This window comes from Ovis canadensis, chromosome 10, assembly GCF_042477335.2.
Source record: "Ovis canadensis isolate MfBH-ARS-UI-01 breed Bighorn chromosome 10, ARS-UI_OviCan_v2, whole genome shotgun sequence".
Lineage (NCBI taxonomy): Eukaryota > Metazoa > Chordata > Mammalia > Artiodactyla > Bovidae > Ovis > Ovis canadensis.
In genome coordinates, this window is record NC_091254.1 from 97968734 (window position 1) to 97990467 (window position 21734).

The 21734-nt window shown below is 50.2% G+C and overlaps 1 long non-coding RNA gene across 1 annotated transcript; it reads right to left on the reverse strand.

The window, feature by feature from the left end:
• Positions 1 to 686: 686 nt before the first annotated feature.
• Positions 687 to 7820, reverse strand: LOC138446706 (uncharacterized). The gene is made up of 4 exons (XR_011259528.1): positions 7526 to 7820; positions 5374 to 5588; positions 3739 to 4027; positions 687 to 1837 (listed from the first exon to the last, which is right to left on the reverse strand). It is a non-coding gene; the product is annotated as an uncharacterized lncRNA (long non-coding RNA).
• Positions 7821 to 21734: the final 13914 nt, after the last annotated feature.

Sequence of the window (21734 nt, forward strand, 5' to 3'; positions counted from 1 at the left end):
GAGCAGATCCCAATGCACAGAACTTTTTCAGTTGACTGGAGCAAATCCAGCCTGCGGCACTGCCCCCATCCTAATGCTTGGTCAGAAGAAACGATGACACCCAGGGTGGCCAGCTCACAGGCAGGACCTGAGGTCCAGGCTTGGCCATCAGCTGCATAGACCACCACACTGATCTCTCTTTCTACTTCTGGGCCGCGTTCAGAGCGGTGCGTGGGGAAGCCACCCAACGGGATGCTGGCTACAGAAATGAGTGAGTGCAGCTCTCAAAACTGCCTTCCATTTTTCCCGAGTCCCTACTTTTTATACAAGAAGTAGAAGCAGCTGCAATGGCTAAGGGTGAGAGCTGGGTGCTGAGACAGACTTCCTGGATTCTCTTGGCAGGCCAGTGAAAAAGGTAAACGTACATGATACCCCATTAACATGGAATAATGGCAACCTTTAGAACTGACTCGTTTGTTTTCTCAACAGTGTGTTTGAGGGCAGGGAGTGCAGAGATGAACCTGATGGGCAAGGTTGAGTGGAACCACTGAGGGTCTCTGGTGAGGCGGGGGCGGAGGGGTGTTGTTCTCAGCCTGGGAGGTGAGCGATGGTTGTCTCAGCTTGCAGGCTTGGCCCAGATTCTGAGATAACAGGGCAAGTCTCATTAAGCATCCTGCTACATGAATATCAAGCTCGTGTGATCTGGAGAATGTTTTAAATATAGTTTATTACTGACATGAAGCAAATAAAAAGCCATACATTCCACCATCCCAAATTTTACTCTTGAGAGCACGAGTCAGCTAGTTTTCTCCAAAAAGGTCCAGATAGTAAATATTTCCGTGTTTCAGGCCGTGCGACCTGATTCTCAACTATTCACTTTGCTTTTGTAGCATGAAAGTGGCAGTAGACAATGCGTACACAAAAGGTCAGGGCCATGTCCCAATAAAACTTTATTTACAAGCACAGAGCCGGGGCCATGGTTGGCTCACTCTTGGTTTCTAGCGTTGAAACAAAATTGTTACAGTAAACAGAGTATCCATCCAGGAAATACGAGTTAGAAGTTACACGGCGAGCGTGGCACGCGCTCTGACCCTCAGTTGCGTCCGACTCTTTCGCGCCCCCACAGACTGTAGCCCGCCAGCCTCCTCTGTCCATGGGATTTCCCAGGCAGGAACACTAGAGTGGGCTGCCATTTCCTTCTCCAACACGTGGTATATACCTTACAACAAGTAAGTTCAAAAACGAGAGTTTAAAAGATAAGTTCTCATTCTAAGATGCAGAACATCTTTGTATCTCTGAAAAATTATAAGCAAAGTTTTGTGTAACAGTATTTTTCCAAGGACTCAATCTATAACTGCCAGGAGATGCCCAAACTGTTTGAAAAAAAAAAAAAAAGCTAAAAATCACTGATTTAAAATAAAATACAAATTTCAAAGTGGATGATCTCCAGTTTCCTAATAATGATGGTAGCAGCCACTCTCCCAACCTCTACTCCAGAGAAGGTGAAAGTGAAGTCGCTCAGTTGTGTCTGACTCTCTGAGACCCTGTGGACTATAGGCCACCAGACCAGGCTCCTGCGTCCGTGGGATTTCCCAGGCAAGACTCCTCCAGAGAAGCTCATGCTAAACCACTAGCAATGTCCTTGTCTCGTCTGCTTGATGCCCCAGCCACGTTTGTGGGCCCAGAAGACTCCGCAGACAAGGCCGGAGAAGGGGAGGCAAGCCATGTGCCGTCGCAGAGTGAAGCTGTCCACTCCTTCTGTGACACCAACGTTCACCAAGGCTTTTTAGCTCTGTCGTAAACCACGATTTCCTCGGGGTCTCATGAAGCCTCGGGGTGTTCCTGGGAGGATTAATTCCTTTTAGGCAGGTCAAGCAGGAAATAAAACAAGATTACTCACAGGTAAAGGAATGTTCTTAGAAATTCCTTTTTACTATTCTTCGTTTCTTTTTTACTGAACATGCCAAAAACCACACCTTGTAGCTCTGGGAAATTCATTTTCCACAGCTATGTAAAGGACTCTCCACACCTCAGACTGTGGCTTCTGCAGATGATAGCTGAAGCATTAAAAGCTTTCAGAAACTTTAAAAAAAACAAAAAAAAAACAAAAAAAAAAAAACACAGCACTGTGCACATGCTCCCTAACAAAAAAAAAAGTGAAATAAAATCAAGCTCTAGGTGTATTCCCAGGAAGCTCAAAAGAGCTGGAGGGCTCAGGGCCTAGAAAATAAGTAATGATTTCCAAGGAATTTATACGTTTTAATTAAAAACCATATGTATTTTTACCTACATACACAAAAAAAGAGAGATAGCTGTGAAGAATCCACACCTGAAAATCTTTCAAAACTTGAAAAGGTTAGTAAGCCCAGAATAGCGTCCCAATATTTAAGAAAAATAAAGTCAGAGTACTAATGTACCCAGCTTCAGCACTTTCTGTAGAACTAGAATAATTACAACCGTACAGGATTGGGAAAAGAACAGAGAAGACAGATCAATGCAATAGAATAGACAACCTGGAAATAGACCCATGCAGATAAAGACCAATGATTTTTGAAAAAAGAACCAAGGCAAATCGATGGAGAAAAGACAGTCTCTGCAACAAATGAACATCCTGAAGCAACTGGACATCCACATGCGAAAAAATAAAGCTAGACACAGACCCTACAAACTTCACAAAAATTAACTCGAGATAGGTGAGGGAACTAAGCACAAAATGCCGGTCCATGCACTCCCAGAAGACAGCCTGGGAGCAAGCCTCGATGAGCTCGGCTTTAGTGATGACGTCACTACAAACGCGATCCAAGAAAGAAGCAGTGCCTCGGGGGGACTTCATGAAAATTAAAAACTACTGCTTGAGCTCAGGGAAAGCCAGTGTCCCAGAGGAAAGCCAGTTACCGGGGAAGAGTCCTCTCTTACTTGGGAAGGGTCAGCCTTTCTTCTATTCAGGTCTTCAACTGACTGGGTGAGGCCCACACCTACACTGGGGAGAGCAATCTGCCTTAGTTACCCATTCAAGTGCGAATCCCATTCAAAGCGTCCTCACAGACACACCCAGGATACTGTTTGACCAACATCTGGGCCCCATTAACCAGTCAGGATGACCCAGTGAGGGGACTTGGGCAATGGTGGGAGCAAGGGGCTTATGGGGACACTCTGTACCTTTTGCTCAGTTCCGGCATGAACCTAAAAATGCTCCAAAGAATAAAATATACATTCAAAAAAAAAATTTAACCACTCAGAATGAATAGCTCACTTTTCAAAGAAGTAATCTCCAAACATAACTACATGAAGGGTGAATGCGTCTTACAAAAATAAATTTCAGTTAAGTGGAATTGATTGACAAGATTCACCGGTTTTCAAAAGCCTCTCCCCTTCAGCCTGGCGGATATTAACACAACCCTTATTGCAAGATAATAATCATTAACTGGCACTTTAAATCTGTATAGTGATTGTTCTCTTAGCACTACAATAGAGGATTTCTGAGTGTAAGTTAAAGTAGACAGAGATATCTTTAGTCAAAAGAATTCTGCCACCTTCAGTCTAGAAAACAGGAGAAGGGGCTCTGTGTAGCCCACTCCAGGGCGTAAGAGAACTCCACATGCTGTGGTAACAATGAAACAAGGGAGTGACTGTTACATCAGGTGTGATATTAAATCAACGCTCAATAAAATCAGAGGCTGGAAAATTGTTGCCTAAGACTCAAATATGACCGCCTCATGTTTTACAAATAAAGTGTTACTGGAACACAGCTGTGCTCACCTGTTTAATCGTTGTCTGTAGCTACTTTTGCAAAGGTGAAAGTGAAAAGTGAAAGTAAAGTCGCTCAGTTGTGTCTGACTCTTTGCAACCCCAGGGACTGTTGCCTGCAGGCTTCCCCGTCCATGGGATTTTCTGTACTATCTGGCCCTTTGTAGAATAATCCTTCCAACTCCCAATAAATTTCATCAGTGGTTATTTTCTTAGGGGAAGTTTGGCTTGTTTAATTTTATGGGGGAGGAAAAAAGTCTCCAACCACTTCTAAATATGATATGGTATCCTGAATTAAATCCTGGAAGAGAAAAGGAACATTGGTTTGAAGAATGGTGAAATCTAAATAAAGTCTATAGTTAGAAGTATTACAGCAATGTTAATTTCAGGGTCTTACCAAATGCAACATGGTTACATAAAACATTAACACCAGGAAACTTCTCTGCGAAATGCATGCAACTTTTCTGAAAATCTAAAATTATTGCAAGATATAAATGTTATTCAGAGAAAAGTTATCATCTGATAGGTATTTGAAATTAAACATTCAGAATGTGGATGGAGTCTGTCTCCAGTCATAGCAATGGTGTGGCTATAGGGGTCATTCATTCATTTATCCAATAAACATTTGAGGACTTGTGACAGCAATCAAAAAGCCTCTTTTACATGAGTATGGATGAACGCAGGCTCGCTTCCCTGATTCTGGCAAATTTTATCCAAGCTGAATGTTGGAACCTGTAAAAATCTTCCTGACAGAGATGACGAATGCATTGTGAGCAGGTAAGGAGGTATGGATTTGCAGGTAACAACAAATTCAGATAAGCTCAAATAAAGTCTTCCATTTTTAACATTCCCAGAGGAAGTTTAAAAAAGAGAGGAAATGAATACTTCCTTAAAGTACTGGCGAGAGGAGGAGGTGAAACATCTGAGCGCCCGCTCTTCGCCCAGGTTGCACATTTCCTCTCCTGGCCGCCTGCCAGGTCTGAGCACCATGGAAGCATTAACCCAGACAGGATCCAAAGGGCTGAGCCGGGGGGCCCAGGCTGGGTCCCCAAGGCTTTGGGATGGCTGATCTCAGGGAAGTCGTTTCCACTCCTGGAAGAAAGTTCATGCCACATGCAGAGGGGCTCTGGATGACTGGAAGCCAGACGCTTCAAAAGGCAAAAGTGGGTATGAAATCATGTCCAGAGAACTTACGGAGCAGCGATGCTCCATCCCAGCCCTGCCGGGGTTGGACACACTGCGGAGATGCGCGAGATGCTAGCAGCGCAAAGAGACCCTGCAATGCCCACGTGGTTTTATTTGTTATTTGATCAGTGGCACAGAGAGGGAAGGTGCCCCCACCCTTTCCTGCTCAGTGGCTGTCCACGCTCATGACCAGCACACATCTACCAAGATGCAATGGCCAGCTCTGTGGGGAAGAACTGGTTAGTCCGTCCTGTTCTGCTAAAGTTCAGAGCCTAGTCGTTAAGCCCTGCCCGATTGCAGGGAGGTCAGCCTTACCCACCCACCTCTGCTTGCTCAGTCTTAGCTTCATGCCCTGCACGCTGAAGGGATGAGAAGAATAATTGTGAATGTGCCCTTCAACTCTGAAACGTATGACACCGTGGTGAGAGCCGAGAGCTCTGACGTCCACACGCTCCCTCTGACCTGATTAGCAAGGTGTCCCCTGGAGAGAAAGTGACGGAGTTGAGGTCCGGGCACCCCACTTGGGCCACTTGGGTGCGAGAATTCTGACATTCAGAAAATACACATTCCCGGAACCGCAGGGCGCTGTCACAGTTCGGCCTTTGGGAATCAGTGTTGTAAGTGCCCGCCGAGACTCAGCAAAGGCCACTTGGTGATCTCAAGGAGGAAACTTGAGCCTGGGAAAAAAAAATCATACTGTTTGGATTGTATTTCCTGTCATAAAGTTGGAGTCATGGTTTTCGCTCCCAAGCCGGAAACAAAGTGTTTCCTTATTGCCAGAGGCCTGAGATACGGGGTTAAAGGTCCCAGCGCGGAAAGTGATTCAGTGGCGGCTATGTCCCTGGAGAACGCTGACCCACGGCTCCACGGGCGGCGGGCTCACTGCTGAGCGCTTTGCAAGAATTGGCTAATTTAACTTCCGCATCTGCCTGCAAGGCAGGAGACACCAGCTCGATCCCTGGGTAGGGAAGACCCCCTGGAGAAGGGCATGGCAACCTGCTCCAGTATTCTTGCCTGGAGAATCCCACTGTCAGAGGAGCCTGGTGGGCTACAGGCCATGGGGTTGCAGAGAGTTGGACGTGACTGAGCAACTAACACTTTCTCTTTCACCTCCGTCAGCTCTACGGAGGAGAGGTTGTCTTGATTCCAACAGGAGGAAATCAATTCTCAGGCTTGATAACCCAGCCCAAGTCATACAACTAAGAACTCAAACGCCAGGAGTCAGAACCTGAGGTCCACAGCTGTCAGCACTCCGCCTGGAGCCCCGTGACGTGGGGATGTCACTGCACGCTTAGTGTCAGAAAGAGGCCTGCCCAGCTAAGCGACAACGTGACCTCCCCTGCCAGAAGAGCAACGATGGAGGTGCAGCTAAGGTCTCCTCTCCGCAGTCTAGAAGCTGAGGCTCTGCTTCCCTCTGTCCTGGAGGAGCCCTGAAGTGTGACCCGTAGCCACTGACCCCTCTCAACGACCAACTCTGAGCTCTGGCGTAGCCTCAGGTAACTTGACCTTGTGAACAACCCTCTACCTGAGAAGTAGGGGCTAAAAAGGTTATGCACTTTCCCAGTTATAAGACAAGCTCACACGAGATCAGGGATGGGGTGACGTTTAGAATCAAAATGGTTCATGTTCATACAAGAAAGATAAAACTACCGTTTTCTCCATGAAATTATAGTTCCAGGCATCTGCTCTTTCTGTGGTTCTTATTTAATTTCTCTTTCTGTGTCTCTGATGATAACAAGACATACAACTTACAAAAGTGCTTTTCCTGTTCAAGAATGTATTTTACCTTGTATGACCACATCGTCGTACTTTATTTACATCTCAAGAACCTGATGCAATTAAACATACTATTCTCTCACTAGAAGTGACTCTGCTTAAAATATATACTGTACTTTGTATATTCTACTGAAGTACATGCTTGGGACTCCTCTGACCATCCAGTGCTTAGGATTCCACGCTTCCCCTGCAGGCGGCTTGGGTTCAATGCTTGGTCGAGGAACTAAGATCCCACATGCCACATGGTACAGCCAAGTAAACAAATAATGAAGTACATCTGTGTTGCCATTAAACGTAAGTGCTCTTGTGTAGAAAGTTGGGATATTTTTATATTCTTATTTTTGAAAGTGACCATAGTTTTTAATTCACTGAAAACATTTTAAAGTTGTATGCTTTCTCTTAAACTGATTGGGCTTCCCTAGTGGCTCAGTGGTGAAGAGTCCACCTGCAACATTGGAGCCGCAGGAGACACAGGTTAGATCCCTGGGTCGGGAAGGTCCCCTGGACGAGGGCATGGCACCCCACTCCAGTATCCTTGCCTGGAGACTCCCATGACAGAGGAGCCTGGCGGGCTACAGTCTGTGGGGTCACAAAGAGTCAGACACAACTGAAATGACTTAGCATGAAGCACGCGTGCTTAAGCTGATTGTCTTACAATGAAGTCAAAAGCCATATTCTCCTTCTATCCGACATTTCCAACCATGGAAGCTTATCTTTAGTGATAAGACATATAAACTGATGATCTTCAGTGACTGTCATCTACAAAAAATGATTCTTTTATACAGCTTTACCAAACACAGCCAGTTGAACAACAAGCAGAAAACTTTGCCAACATTACCTTGAAGTGAATGAGTGAGAATGTCAGCGTGACATTCCATCTGTCTCTGCAAAGGTGTTCTCCACCTGCGCTGTGCAGAGAGAACACAAAGGCCACCCCATCTGACTCCCCGTGGCGTTCTCAGCACAAGGAGTTAAACCACAGCTCAGCTGCGTATCAGAACTGGCAGGAATTCTTTCGGTCTGAGGAAGCGATCTGATGATAGCGGTGTTGTAATACGTCTGTGGTGAGTTCACTGAAGACACGGTGTTCCGTTCTTGTCAGACCCTGTTCATCGAAACAGGACTTTTGCAATGATGGAGAGAATGAAGGCAGTGACCTACAAACACAGCTTGGGAGAGACGCCAGAGGTCAACAACGTGGCCTGCAAATGTCGAGGAAGGGCAGGAGTGCACCTCGAAAACGTGCGGCCAGATGTTAGAGGGGAGCCAGGGCTTCCGTGTAGGCGTGTGTGTGCGTGAGTGTGGGTGTGCACACCTGTGCTTGAGTGTGGGTATGTGTGCGTGTGTGAGTGCTTTGGGGAGCACACAAGCACATGTGTGAGTGTGTGGTGTGTGTGAATGTGTGTGTGTGTGTGTGTCTTTACACCACAGAAGATGAGCCAGAAAACGCCCATTGATTCCGACCAAACTGGCCTGAACTTGGACGCCCTGGAATCGTATCAAACGCATCCCCAGAGAGGTTGGAGAGGAAATGAACCAAAAGCTCTGTTTCCAGTTAGGATGGAATTAACTCCATAATTGAGTCTGGCAGGATGACTCTGCAAGCTAGGAATTTTGATAGATGGTGTCGTGTGAGCTAAGCCAGGCTGAAGTTTCAACATAAACAACACACTCATTCCCAGTTTCAGGGGAAGAGTTAAGTTTCAAACCAAGGATGTCTTCATTTCCCCTTTTCCCTGCTCTTCCTCTTGAATTTAGCAATAATATACCTTCACAAGACAAGCGAGGGCTTCTCTGTGGATCCGCCCAAGGCGACGATGGACACGGGAGGATGTTGCTCATGAGCGGATGTTGTTGTTCGTCTGCTCAGTTGTATACGACTCTTTGGGACCAGGTGGGCTATCGCCTGACAGGCCTCCCTGTCCTTTACCATCTCCCGGAGCTCACTCAAACTCATGTCCATTGGGTCAGTGATGCCATCCAACCATCTCGTCCTCTGCCAGCCCCTTCTCCTCCTGCCTTCAATCCTTCCCAGCATCGATGTCTTTTCCAATGAGTCGGCTCTTAGCATCAGGTGGCCAAAGCATTGGAGCTTCAGCATCAGTCTTTCCAGTGACTATTCAGGACTGATTTCCTTTAAGATTGATTGGTTTAATCTCCGTGCTGTCCAAGGGATGCTCAAGAGTCTTCTCCAGCACCACGATTGGAAAGCATCAGTTCTTTGGTGCTCAGCCTTCCTTATGCTCCAGCTCTCACACCGTGCATCACCGCTGGAGAAACCACAGCTTTGACCAGAGTGAGTGGGTGAGGGGAGCCAGCCCTGGAGCCAGTGCGGGGAGTCACGGCAGGGTTGTCTGAGCGTCACCCGTCCCCACCCTCACCAGCCTTCCAGGCAGCTCTCTCCAAGATCCACGTGCAAATTCCCTGCCTGCCTGCAGCCTGGATGCCCTTGACTCCCAGGTTGGTTCCCAAGAGGAGGGCTGGCCCATCAGGCTTGTATCTGGGAACGATCATCTCACAGTATGCGGAAGACCTGCTGCTGCTGCTGCTGCTGCCAAGTCACGTCAGGCGTGTCCGACTCTGTGCGACCTCAGAGACAGCAGCCCACCAGGCTCCCCCATCCCTGGGACTCTCCAGGCAAGAACACTGGAGTGGGTTGCCATTTCCTTCTCCAATGCAGAAAGTGAAAAAGGAAAGTGAAGTCGCTCAGCCGTGTCTGACTCTTAGCGACCCCATGGACTGCCGCCTACCAGGCTCCTCCGTCCATGGGATTTTCCAGGCAAGAGTACTGGAGTGGGGCGCCATTGCCTTCTCCTAAGACCTGCTCGCTCACGGGAAATATTCAGGTTAAGACAGAAGTTACCTGTCTTGGTTGGACTCTTAGCTGCCACCACGTAAAAGTCAATGGGGTAATTTTTGAATTCTCCAGGCCATTCCTCTTTATAATTGGAGGTGGGGGGTGTGGGGGTTCAAACCTAGCAGTTTTGTGAAAGAAAAAAAAAAAAGATGAGAGATTGAACGCAAAGCTCAGAGCAGAGCCTGGCCCTTATGAATATGCAGCGGCTTTACATGGACCTTCCGGTCCATCTGAACTTCCCAGGAGGAATCAGTGGCATGGAAGTTGCTAGAAACCTTGCAAGCTCCTTGTGAGGGGAGCAGAGAGCCACTGGGGACCAGACAGAGAACTCCTCCACGGGAGGGGGGCTGTGGGAGAGACGCAAGATGGAAAGAGGGAAGTGGAGGTGGCTGCGGAGGCCCTAACAGTCACACAGGTGCGGGACTTCTCCATGTCCCGAAGGGGAGAGGTGAGACAGCGGCTTCCCACATGCTCAAGATTCCTCTTCTGCATTTTCTTTTAAACCATGCGGGTTAGAGGCCCTCTGGAGAGGCTTCCACTAAACCACGTGACCAAAGAGGAAGGCAGGGGATCCGCTGGTGGTGCAGAAAGTGTAAACTCCCCTGACCGTGGGGTCCCGTCTGTGCCGCTTCTGATCTGAAGAACCTGTCCCTTGTATAAAGCACCGTGAAGAGGAACCTACACCCGGCGCGTGTCTCTGAGATCAGCTGTCTCTTACCTTATGAAGCTTCCCTGCCGCTGGTTCACAGACCCCTGTGTCCTTTCCTCTTGGATGTCTTCCTTCTGTCTCTGCCCCTCCTCCCTGCTGTCCCATCTCTTGTAAGATATGCACACAAGAGGAGACAGCTGTCCATTTTTCCTGGTGGCAAGCAGAATGAATGAGCAAGCTCAGCTTTTGTCGCCGAAGGTGTCCTCAGACAGCCCTGGCATCTGCCATCCGAAGGTTTGTTGAGTCTCAGGACCACGGCCCTTGCGGGTGGCCATCCTGTGGTCAACATGCAGACGCTGCCTTTCTGCATGATGCTGAGTCTCAGGTTTGCCATGCCAAGGCATGGTGTATGTTTTTAAAAGAGTCGAGCTCCACGAAAGCCTTTATAGTCATGATGAAATTATCTAATTGGACAGAGGAAAGAGTCTCGGGAGTTTTCAACGGGGGGGAGGGTGGGGAAAGTCTGGCACGTTTTCCTTGTTCTTGCTCATCTTAAACCCTGTACCAAGGAGCGTAAACAGAGGCTTTTTGCTATCGACATACATCTGAGTTGGCAATACCAAGCTGCTCCACATGTAAGGGTGCATATCTGCCTCCTAGATGATCATCTTTCGGGATGGGCTCTTGCAAGCTACAGATTTGAAAATCCTAAAAGCGAATCTTAGCACAGCAAACATTCTCTCTCGAGAAGTGCTGTCACGGAAGGAAACACGGTCCTCTGGGATCAGTGCCCATCCGCTTCAGCTACAATTTTAGAACTTCATTTTTAAATAAATATATACATATAATCTCCAAACCCACTTGAAGCAGCTCAATGTTGATTTTGGTAACGCCTTGCCAGCAGTAGGGAAAAATCACAAGTGGATCTGGTATTTGTCCCGGTGATCATAGGTACAGATAAACACATCCGGCTTCAGTGACGGACTGGTCATTTCTCACCTCTGCTTTGAAACAGTGAGAGCCGCGGCTCAGGAGCCTCCTTTACCTGTCTCAGGTGATAAGACTCCGGGGCGCCTTTAGCATTTAGCCTGTTCAGCCAGGGTGTACTCAGAAGAGTCAAACTCCAGAGAGGATGGTGGGAAGTCCAACAAATAGATTTCTTTTTCAAGAGATCCGTCCACTTTAGATATCAAATAATGGCCTTATTTGTTCCCCAGTGGGCACCAGAGCTTTGAGCTTTGCTGGAGGTGGCTGCGGCCTGCATCATAATTGATAGAGCAGGTGACCCAGAATTTGTTCAGTTTCAGTATATCACCGACTTATTTGACACAAACATAGGAAGTGTGTGCAATGTCATGTGCTTTCCGTGGTTTCCACAAATCCGTAGCCCGCGGTGTGGACCTTCAGGTAGGTCTAAACTAAACGTTTTAAAGATCGTATGTATATATATTTATATGATTAGGGCTTCCCCAGTAGCTCAGCTGGTAAAGAATCCAAATGCAAGGCAGGAGACCTCATTTCAGTTCCTGGGTAGGGAAGATCCCCTGGAGATGGGATAGGCTATTCACTCCAGTGTCCTTGCCTGGAGTATCCCCATGGACAGAGGAGCCTGGCGGGCTACAGTCCGTGGAGTCACAGAGAAGACACAACCATGGGGACATGACTGAGCGACTAAGCACACACATATCTATTTATATTTATACATTATATATGATATAGACATATATCATCACTGAACTCGCATGCATACGTATATAATACCATAGTAAGGAGACATGCCTTCACTTGGCATCGAGGGTGTGGAGGCACAGAGTTTGTAGAGAGGGAACATCTGATGTGCACTTTGAGGGAAAACCTTGGAGAAGGGAATGGCAAACCACTCCAGTATTCTTGCCTGCAGGATTCCACGGAGAGAGGAGCCTGGCGGACTACAGTCCATGGGGTTGAAAAGAGTCACACACGACTGAGCGACTAACGCTTACTTAGTTACTTTGAAGGAAAAATATCTTTCACCAGCCAAAGTGGCAAAGGTGGGAGCGTCAAAGACCAGGGGTGGGAGACCTTTGCGATTATAGGACCAGGATGAACTGGGTCCAGAATTATGGTGATGCTGACAATGGTGATGATGGTGACGATGGTGGTGGTGACGGTGGTGATGGTGGTGACGATGGTGGTGGTGATGGTGGTGATGGTGGTGATGGTGGTGAAGGTGATGGTGGCAATGATGGTGGTGATGATGGTGCTGATGGTGGCGATGGTGGTGGTGGTGGCGATGGTGGTGGTGGTGGCGATGGTGGTGGTGGTGGCGATGGTGGTGGTGGTGGTGGTGATGTTGGTGAAGGTGGCAATGATGGTGGTGATGTTGGTGAAGGTGGTGATGATGGTGGTGGTGATGGTGGTGATGGTGGTGAAGGTGGTGACGATGGTGGTGGTGATGGTGGTGATGGTGGTGAAGGTGGTGACGATGGTGGTGGTGATGGTGGTGATGGTGGTGAAGGTGGTGGTGGCAATGATGGTGGTGATGATGGTGCTGATGGTGGCGATGGTGGTGGTGGTGGCGATGATGGTGGTGATGGTGGTGATGGTGGTGACGATGGTGGTGATGGTGGTGATGGTGGTGATGGTGGTGAAGGTGGTGGTGGCAATGATGGTGGTGATGATGGTGCTGATGGTGCTGATGGTGCTGATGGTGGCGATGGTGGTGGTGGTGGCGATGGTGGTGGTGGTGGCGATGGTGGTGGTGGTGGTGGTGATGGTGGTGAAGGTGGCAATGATGGTGGTGATGTTGGTGAAGGTGGTGATGATGGTGGTGGCGATGGTGGAGATGAAGATGGTGACGGCGGTTGTGGAGACAGTGATAAAGAAGCTGATGGTGATGGTGATGACTGACATTAAGGGGGCCCCCTTGGAACTTAGATTTTGTCTTTGGCACTAACTGATACATGAAAGCTGAGACACAAAACCCTCATTTATAAACCAAGGATAATAATAATAAAACCTAAGTCTCAGGCTTACTGTGATGACTGAATAAATTTCTGTATACGCAACACTGTACCTAGAATGTACTCAGTAAGTATTGGGTACTGCCATTTTTATTCTTTTTTTTTTAATTAAATGGATTATTTGATAGGGAGTGAACACGTACTATAGTGAACTGGTTGGGAAAGTCTATGATGCATTTTGCCCAAGAATAACTGTGTGTGGTCGTGAAACAAAGCGCAGTTCTGATTTGCCGGTGGGGCTCTCACATCACCCTCCCTGCCTGCTGGGGGGCTGGCAGAACTCCTGACTCGGATCTGAAATTTTCCTTCAGTGTCTTTTTTTTTTTTTTTTTTTTTGGCGCTTTTTCTCTGCTGCATTTGAAAGTAGCTCCAGAATGCGTCAGAACAAATCTGTGTCACATGGAGGCTCTCCTTACGCCAGGACCGACACAGCAGTCTGGAACATCCTCTCTCCTTCTGCGCTTGCTCAAAGTTCATTTAGGCCGCTTGCAATTAGATTTTTGTTGTTCTTCTCTTTGGAAATTTTCTCTTTGGGAACAATCACCTTTTTTTCCTTCCTCCTGATTGGCAAAAGAGCGGCCTCAACGAAGGCCGTGAACCATTTGTCCAGAATGTTTACCCAGTCTCTGTCTTTTCATTTCATTCCTGCTCTTGGGTTTCGCTCATTTAAACTTTTGTTTTTAATTTTTACAAAGTCAGATTTATGACTCTTCCCTCTCGTAGTTTCTTCCATTGGTTCACGTTTAGAAAACATGCTTCTGAGGTTGGTGACATTTCTACTTGTATTTCAATTTAGATCTGTATAGATGTTTTCTTTTTTATATTTGACCCTTTGGTCCATCTCGATTTTTTAAAAATTTCCTTTGAAGTAAGAATCTGAGTTTTGTCAGTCTGATGCTTTGCTAGATGTTTAAAAATATTAGCTGATATCCTAGCATTATCTATAAATGGAAATGTCATCTTCCACTTGATTTGAACATGCTTACTTAATCACATAATAAACGTTTTTATCTAAGGGCAATTGTCCCTGCAAATGCCTTCTTAAAGTGACCCTCAGCATCTACAGATGAGATGGGAACACCGAGAATGTATGTGACTCTGGGAGGGAAAGAGGCATCACGCCTCAGCAGGTCTCTGGTGAGCAAGCCCTGCTTTTCCCACGGCACTCCCCTCCCCAGCTTCTCAAGGCCCCGTTGCTAATAGGCTCTGAGCTCGTGAACCTTTCTGTTGGCTAGTTGGCATTTCCTGAGTAAACATTGCACTCACTAAACAAGTCACTGCATATTGAAGTGTTTAGCAGATGCAGAGTCTGAGCCAGACGGAGTACGCCCAACACAGAGGGTCCAGGCTCTAGACACGCTGTTTCTCAAGGCCACATGAAGGATCTTGAGGGCATCACCCTGGGCCTGGACCACACTGGGGTAAGAGCCGGCGAGCTGCCTTCGCCTCCCCGACGGACGCCCGGAATCATCTAGGAGGTTGACAGAGAGGACAGAAAGAAACTTCCGCCAACAGCTTGGTGCACAGAGTACATCCAACACAGATATGGACGTGGAGGCTCCCGGGAGGTCGTTGCCACTGTGCTTCTATCAGTTACTGTGGTGTCCTCCACCCTCCCCAGGTACACCCCCAGGGGCTCTGCTGACTGACAGGCAGGTCTGGGTGACCAGATGTCTCATCCTCACCAAGCTCCATGCCTATTAAGCCCTAGGGCATAGCAAGGTACATTTTTTAGAGTGAGTTTTTATTTGCACTATTCTAGAAAGTAGTTGAAACAATTAAAGCATTTTAGGGGGTCTCCTCCTTTTCTTTGAAACCCTTGTCTTCCCCATCAATTCACTCCTAAAGCCAGTCAATTGGCTGGAGCCGTGTAAATGTCCACGTCGGGTGGAAGGAGCGATGGAGGATTGGGGGCCAGAGTGTCATTAGGTGAGCTTGCCAAGGGCAGAGCTGGGCACAGAGGTGTCCCTGGGGCTGTGGTGCAGCAGGATGGAGGCTGGGATGGGAGGGGAGGGCATGGGACCAGGGCAGCCTTTGGGACCACTTGGGATAGGGGACACTCTTAAGTACTGGGGCCCCGAGCAGAATGGAGAGTGTATCCAAGTGGGGGTCGAAGTTGGGGTGGGGGGTGCAGCTCCCAGTAGGATGAGGAGGACAGCTGGAGGTGCCAGGCACTGGAGGAAAGGGTCAGAGGCTTCATGGGGAGGAGGCTTTTATGTGGGAGGAACAGCAGCAGGAGAGCTTACGAGGTGGGGGTGACCGCGTGCGGAGAAAGCCCGGGTGGGGTGCAGTCTGGCAGGAGGCCAAACAGAAGCTGGAAGGTTACAGGTCAGAGAAGGGTGGCAGCGGCGGTCGGCAGTGGCTGGCAAGGCTGAGCACCGGGCGCAAGAGTTACAAACATGGGAGAAGAGGCAGGGCCCGTCCTGGGCTGCTGAACTGGAGGTTCTGGGATGAACTCGGGGTTCTCAGCATGAGTAGATGTGTCTGGAGCTGCTTGTGCGTGCGTGTGTCAGCCGGCTCTGTCCGCGGACACCAGCACCCACTCCAGACCTCGCTGCCGAGTTCCATTCTCCCCTTAGGGGAACCAGCGCTCCTCGGAGTCCAGGGCAGGGAGGGGCCGTGGTCCATCTGCAGCTTGTCTTCAAGCTGATGGGGAGGACGTGTTTAGAGGGTGATGAAGCATCAGATCCAGGCACCTCGGAGCATCGCGGTGAGTGATAATGATGACAGATTATAATCCATCAAGTGAAGTGGAAACCACAAGTTCACACCAGGAGGGGCGAATAGAGAAATGAGTGAACCAACTGCCAGAGGAGGGGCAGGCTACACACACGGTTTTAAGGTGGTTCCCACCCGACTGGTGTCGTCACCGAAGGGAGGAGGCGTGAGGACACCAGCAGAGGCCATCTCGGTGGCCAGGGACCGACATCATCCCTGCAGGGCCTTCCTGCCAGACGCCTGGCCACCTCTGGTCACAAGGAGGCCGCAGACAGACCTGGAGTCTCCACGGGGCCAAGGTCTCGAGGGTCAAAGAAGATCCAGGAACTTCTCCAGGGCGGGGAGGAGCAAAGCAACATGATGACCAAATGCAACACGAGGTTCTGAAGTGGGTCCTTTCGTTTTCGACCACTTTGTAGGGCAGACGTGCGTGCCATCTGGGGATGTGTTCTGTGAAGTCTGTTTTTGCCGGCTCTGTTGAGGTCATGTGGAGACCGTTCAGAAGATACAGATAAAAATGCTCAGGGGTCGTAGGATGTAACGGAGGAAAATAGTTCTCAAAAGGGTCGGCAATAAATTACTTGGTGGTACTTTCAGCTTTTCTGTGAGTAGTTTATGATTGTTTAAAACTCAGACTTTCTACAGGGGATTCCTTTATATGCAAAGGGAAGGTAAGAACTTTGGATGAAAATAAGTCCCTGGACCCCTGGGAACCTGTGAACCCACGTGGGGTCATGCTGTCCCCACTCTAGCCGGGTGCTCCCAGGTCGTTTGAGTGTGACCTGTGATGACACAAACGTGCCCCAGGCTGCCCGTGCAGCGGATGGTGACCAAACCCCCTGCAGCGTGCCAGCGTCCTAAATAAAGGACAGCGAGACCGCAAATGACGCCCTGGGCTGCCAACCCAGGAGGAATGGAGAGGGTCAGGAAAGGTCTGCTCGGGGAGGCCAGTCAGGTGAGCGTCCAATGAGAAGTGCCCAGGCAATCTCAGGACCCGGTAATGGCAGCACTAAAAATAGCCAGAGCGGCTGTTTATGCTCAGCACTAAGTCCCCGGCTCCAGCATCTCATGTGACCAGCGCCGCTGTCCTGCAAAGAGAGTATAATTAGTGTCCCCACGGGAGGAGGAAACCTGAGGCCCGGAAGGCCAAAGGACGCGGCACCTGTGACCTGCCAGGCAGATGCCCCGTGGCCAGCATCTCACAACGCACGCAGAGGCGGCACCTTCTGCAGCACACCTGAAACTGACCAAGGGCTGCACTGACTGCATCTGATGGAAACCACAGTACAAGCGAGCAGCGGAGCTGGGGCCGCTCTGGCTCACTCTGCCGCTCATTTCATCCCAGCGGTCTCAGGAAGGCCGCGCACATTCCCCAACACACACAGGTAAGGACCCAGAGGCAGCAATACTGGGGACCAGCCCAGGGTCACCGTCTGTGATTGGAGGGCTGGACACCCCTCTTTCATATCCCTGGGCCACTCTCTGAGCCCACCATCTTGGACTCCTGGACACCCCTCTTTTCATCTCCAGGCTGCTCTCTGAGCCGCCCCTCTGGACTCCGGGACACCCCTCTCTTCATCCCCCGGCTGCTCTCTGAGCCCGCCCCCCTGGACTCCTGGACACCCCTCTCTTCATCCCCCGGCTGCCCTCTGAGCCGCCCCCCTGGACTCCTGAGCCCTGTGGTAAGGGCTCCATGCGTGGCCGCGGGCTTCATCACGGCTGGACTCTGTGGAACGCTGGGTGAGCAGCCCCTGGGGCGAGCGGCGCTCCTGGGCTGACCCTCCGCGGCCACGGCACCATGCTCTCCCCCACGTCCCCACTGGGCTCTGAGCGACTCGGAATCATCACCTCCCCACCTGCAAGCTCACATCTCATCCTGGGACAGGGACTGCCGCAGGAGGGCAGGGGGCAGGGCACAACTTCTGAAAGAAAGTCGGGCCTGAGGACGCAGCATAAGCCGACTACAATCAAGTGAATCCGGGAGGGAGACACACCAACTGCAAGGAGACTTAGACCCTCAAAGGGAGTGAAAGCCGTCCAGTCCTGTCTGGCTCTTCGGGACCCCACGGACTATACCGTTCATGGACTTCTCCAGGCCAGAATATTGGGGATGTTCCCAACGCAGGAATCGAATCCAGGTCTCCTGCATTGCAAGCAGATTCTTTACCAGCTGAGCTACAAGGAAGCCCAAGAATACTGGAGTGGGCAGCCTATCCCTTCTCCAGTGGGTCTTTCCAACCCAGAAATTGAATCAGGGTGTCCTGCACTGCAGGCAGATTCTTTGCCAACTGATCTCTCTGAGAACCCTCAGTCAGCAAGCTAAATGACATATCCAGAAGGGTCACGGCAGTTCCAAGGCCTTCAGGAGACCAAAAGCAGGGTGGTGACCCAATTCCTGGAAATCTCCACTCCTTCCCCAAAATAATTGGAGTATTCCTCCCACTCATTAGCCTATGAAATGATCCAGCCCATAAAAGCTATCTGTGCCAAGTTTGGAGGCCACCCACCCGCCCTCTGCCACGGCCCGCATTCTGTCTGTGGAGGGTATTTCTCTCTGAATAAATCCACTTCTTACCTATCACTTTATCTCTCACTGAATTCTTTCTGCGATGAGACACCAAGAACCTGAGCTTCATTAGGTCCTGAAACCAGGTCTGTGATCTCAGTTGGAAGACCGGGTTTTGGCTGGGTTCGAGTCCTGGCACACGGGTTCAAGGCCCAGTCGGAGGTAAACGGTTTGAGAAGCTGGTGCCCAGCACACCCAGGACGAGGGGCCCAGGGTGGGGGCTCCACGTGGGACACCCTTGCCCTGGTTCCCCTGTGAACACAGAGCCCTAGGATCCCCCACGGGCATCGCAAGCCCTGGGCCTCACCTTCCGGCCCCTGGGAGGCTTTGGGGACAAAGAGACTCCAGAGCTTCCCAGCTGTGAGCCTCCATGGGGCCCCTCCTCCCTGGATTTAAAGCGCCAACCCAGCGGGGATTTGCAGTGCTTTCCAGCCCTGATAGAAGGCTCCACTTCCCTCTGCGCTAGCGGCTTCCCTGCAACTTAGAACAAGACTCTAAGTTAACAGGAAGTGGACCCTGTCTGGGCCTTCCCTGGAGGCTCAGGAGATCCAGGTTTGATCCCTGTCTACAGAGCACTGAGTGAGCCACTGAGCAAAGTGGACGTAAAGTCATTTAATTCATGGGATAGAAGTGGGGAAGCAGAAACCCGGAGGACCAGGGCCCCTGTGGAGGGTCAAGAGCTCTAGAATTTTCCCAGCTCAGCCATCCGAGGCTCTGAGAAGGGTCCCCAGAGGCTGTCTGACTTGGGGTCAGGTTGCCTTGGGTCCGCCCCTATCATCTCAACCTGGCCGTGAAAGGCTCTGGAATAAATGTCACCAAGTCTCAAGTCAGCCTCTGCCTCTTCCTCCCTCCCCCTTATAATGCAAGACTTTGACTTTCAAAGGAGAACACAGCTCTGCCACCAGCTCAGCACCAGATTCACTCCCTGGGGATTCTGCTTTCACACCAGAGCATCTGAGGTCTTGGGCGCCGGGGTGCCAGGCTGTGTGCCCCTCACTCCCTAAATTCACGTGACCGTGTCTCCCAAGGCTCATCTCTCCCTCCCTCCGGTGGAAGCCGAGACCCTCGCGGGAGGCCTGGCACAGAGGATGGCTTTCAATTTTCCGTTCACAAGGGCGCACGACAGCCAAGAGGCGAGGGCATCCGGACGCGGTGGGGGCCCAGCGCCCGCCTCAGCCTCGGAGCTCCTGCAGCCTCGGCCTGGCTTCCCGGGGGCCGCGGACGAGCGTTTCCGCCACCAGATCCATTTGGCTCTATTTAGGAACTAAGTACAGGAAGGTAGTTATTGTACAAGATTAGTTTCCTGTAGGCCATAAATTGGCAGTAGCAGAAAAATACAGGATGAGTCTATTAGCGTGCAAGGTCAGCTCAAAGGAAGGCCGGGCCAGCAAGGGTGCTGTTTTCTTTCTTTGAACCCCTCTCCCAAACTCAGCCAGGCTGAAAAAGACCCTTTAACTACTTAATTACTTCTTAATAGTTTTAAGCAAATTCAAAAGCCTGTGCCCGCGGTTGCTAAGTGCCCGGAGGTCAGAGCTGCCTGGAATATGTCAGGAATTCCTATTTGGACTGGAGTTTCTGAAACCTGATTAAAAGCTCCTACAATCCGTGGCCCTGTGAGAGGAGGGGAGTTGCTTCCTTTTTTTTGTTTTGTTTTGTTTTTTTCTGGTGGGGCGGAGGACGAAGGCTTAGTTGGTGTTGACTGGTGAGGTATTTATTTTGAATCTAGAATTTTGTATTTGGAGATCAGAAAACAGCTAACAGTTAAAAAAAAAATCAAGTCAAAAATATAATTGTTTCCAACCAGAGATGTGATCCTGTGATAAGTGTCCCTAAAGATATTCCCACAACGGCCGCTTGTTTTTTAAGTGAATGCTTCCCTTAAGTGAAGACACAGGGCCACAGGCTGCCAGAGTGGGCTTCACTCCTTATGGAGGCTGTGCTACGTTCCAGAGAGATTGTTGGCCACCGGGGCCTTCCTCGAGTTGGAAACGTAATCTTCCCTTTTCCCTTTTGATATTTTTCCAAACGGCTTAAAGCTGTCAGGTGAAATTAGGCCCCGCTGGTGTGAGAGGGAGTATGTGAGTCGGTTTGCTAGAGCTTTTGTATGAAAGGTTGTAATTCAAATTTTAATTATCCCGGAAATCTGCCTTGAGTCGTGGGCGAGCCCTCCTCCTCCTCCACCACGCTGAGGCTCTGACTCCCCCCAGCTCCGCTGAGCTTGAAGCCCCCTCCCCACCCCAAGCTCTCTGCATTGCTGCAGGGTGGGCACAGGGGGGTGACGGAGAAGAAAGAAGAAAGAAGGGGCGGTCCTCTCCACCCCTTCCTGGCAGAAAACAGCCCTGCAGACTTTCCCATTGCTTAGTGAGCCACAGCGCTTTGGGCTTCCCCAGTGGCTGAGATGGCAAAGGACCAGCCTGCAATGCAGGAGACCCACGTTCCATCCCTGGGTGGGGAGGATCCCCTGGGGAAGGGAATGGCAACCTGCCCCAGTATTCCTGCCTGGAGAATTCCATGGACAAAGCAGCTGGGCAGGCTACAGTCCACGGGGTCGCAAAGAGTCAGACACACACAAGCACAAGCACATGGTACTTTATGCGGCAAAAAGTCCCCGCGACCAACCCGTCTTCATGCACGAAGTACCCAGTTCGCATTGACGGAAGGCACCTTCTCTGTTTGCTGTGGGTTGTTGCCTGCTGTCCCCCAGGGTGGGCCCTGCTTGTGTCCTGAGCCTTGGGGGCTGTCACAGTCCCCGCCGCCCTTGATGCCCTGCAGATAGAGAGAGGGGTCTCAAGGTGTGTCCAGTTCAGAGGCTCAGGCTGGGCCCTGGATCACTCCTGCTAATGGTTCCAGGAGCTCCAGAGCTCAGTGAAGCAGTGTCCGCTTGTCCAGGACGTGCTGCTTTTATGAAAATGCTTGAGAAGATGTCTCCTATGGTGGAGTCTTCCGCGGATGTTCTAAATCTGCTCCGTGGCACCCACAGTCCAGGTGAAGGGCCACAGAGCAGCTGAGCCAACCGCAGCTCCATGGCCACCGCTCGGCCCTTCTGGGGGGTGGGCTGGCCTGCTCCCCCATCCCACTGTGTGTCAGAGGTCTGGATGACAGCAGCTTGGCTGGACACCTTACCCCAGGTCCCTCCCCCGAGGAGACAAGGATCTGGGGTGAGTGCAAGCTCCACTATCTGTGTCTGATGCTGGCTGGGGTCAAGCCAGACCTGACCTCTTGTGACTTTTCCTGAGCCAATGTCACAAAAGAAAT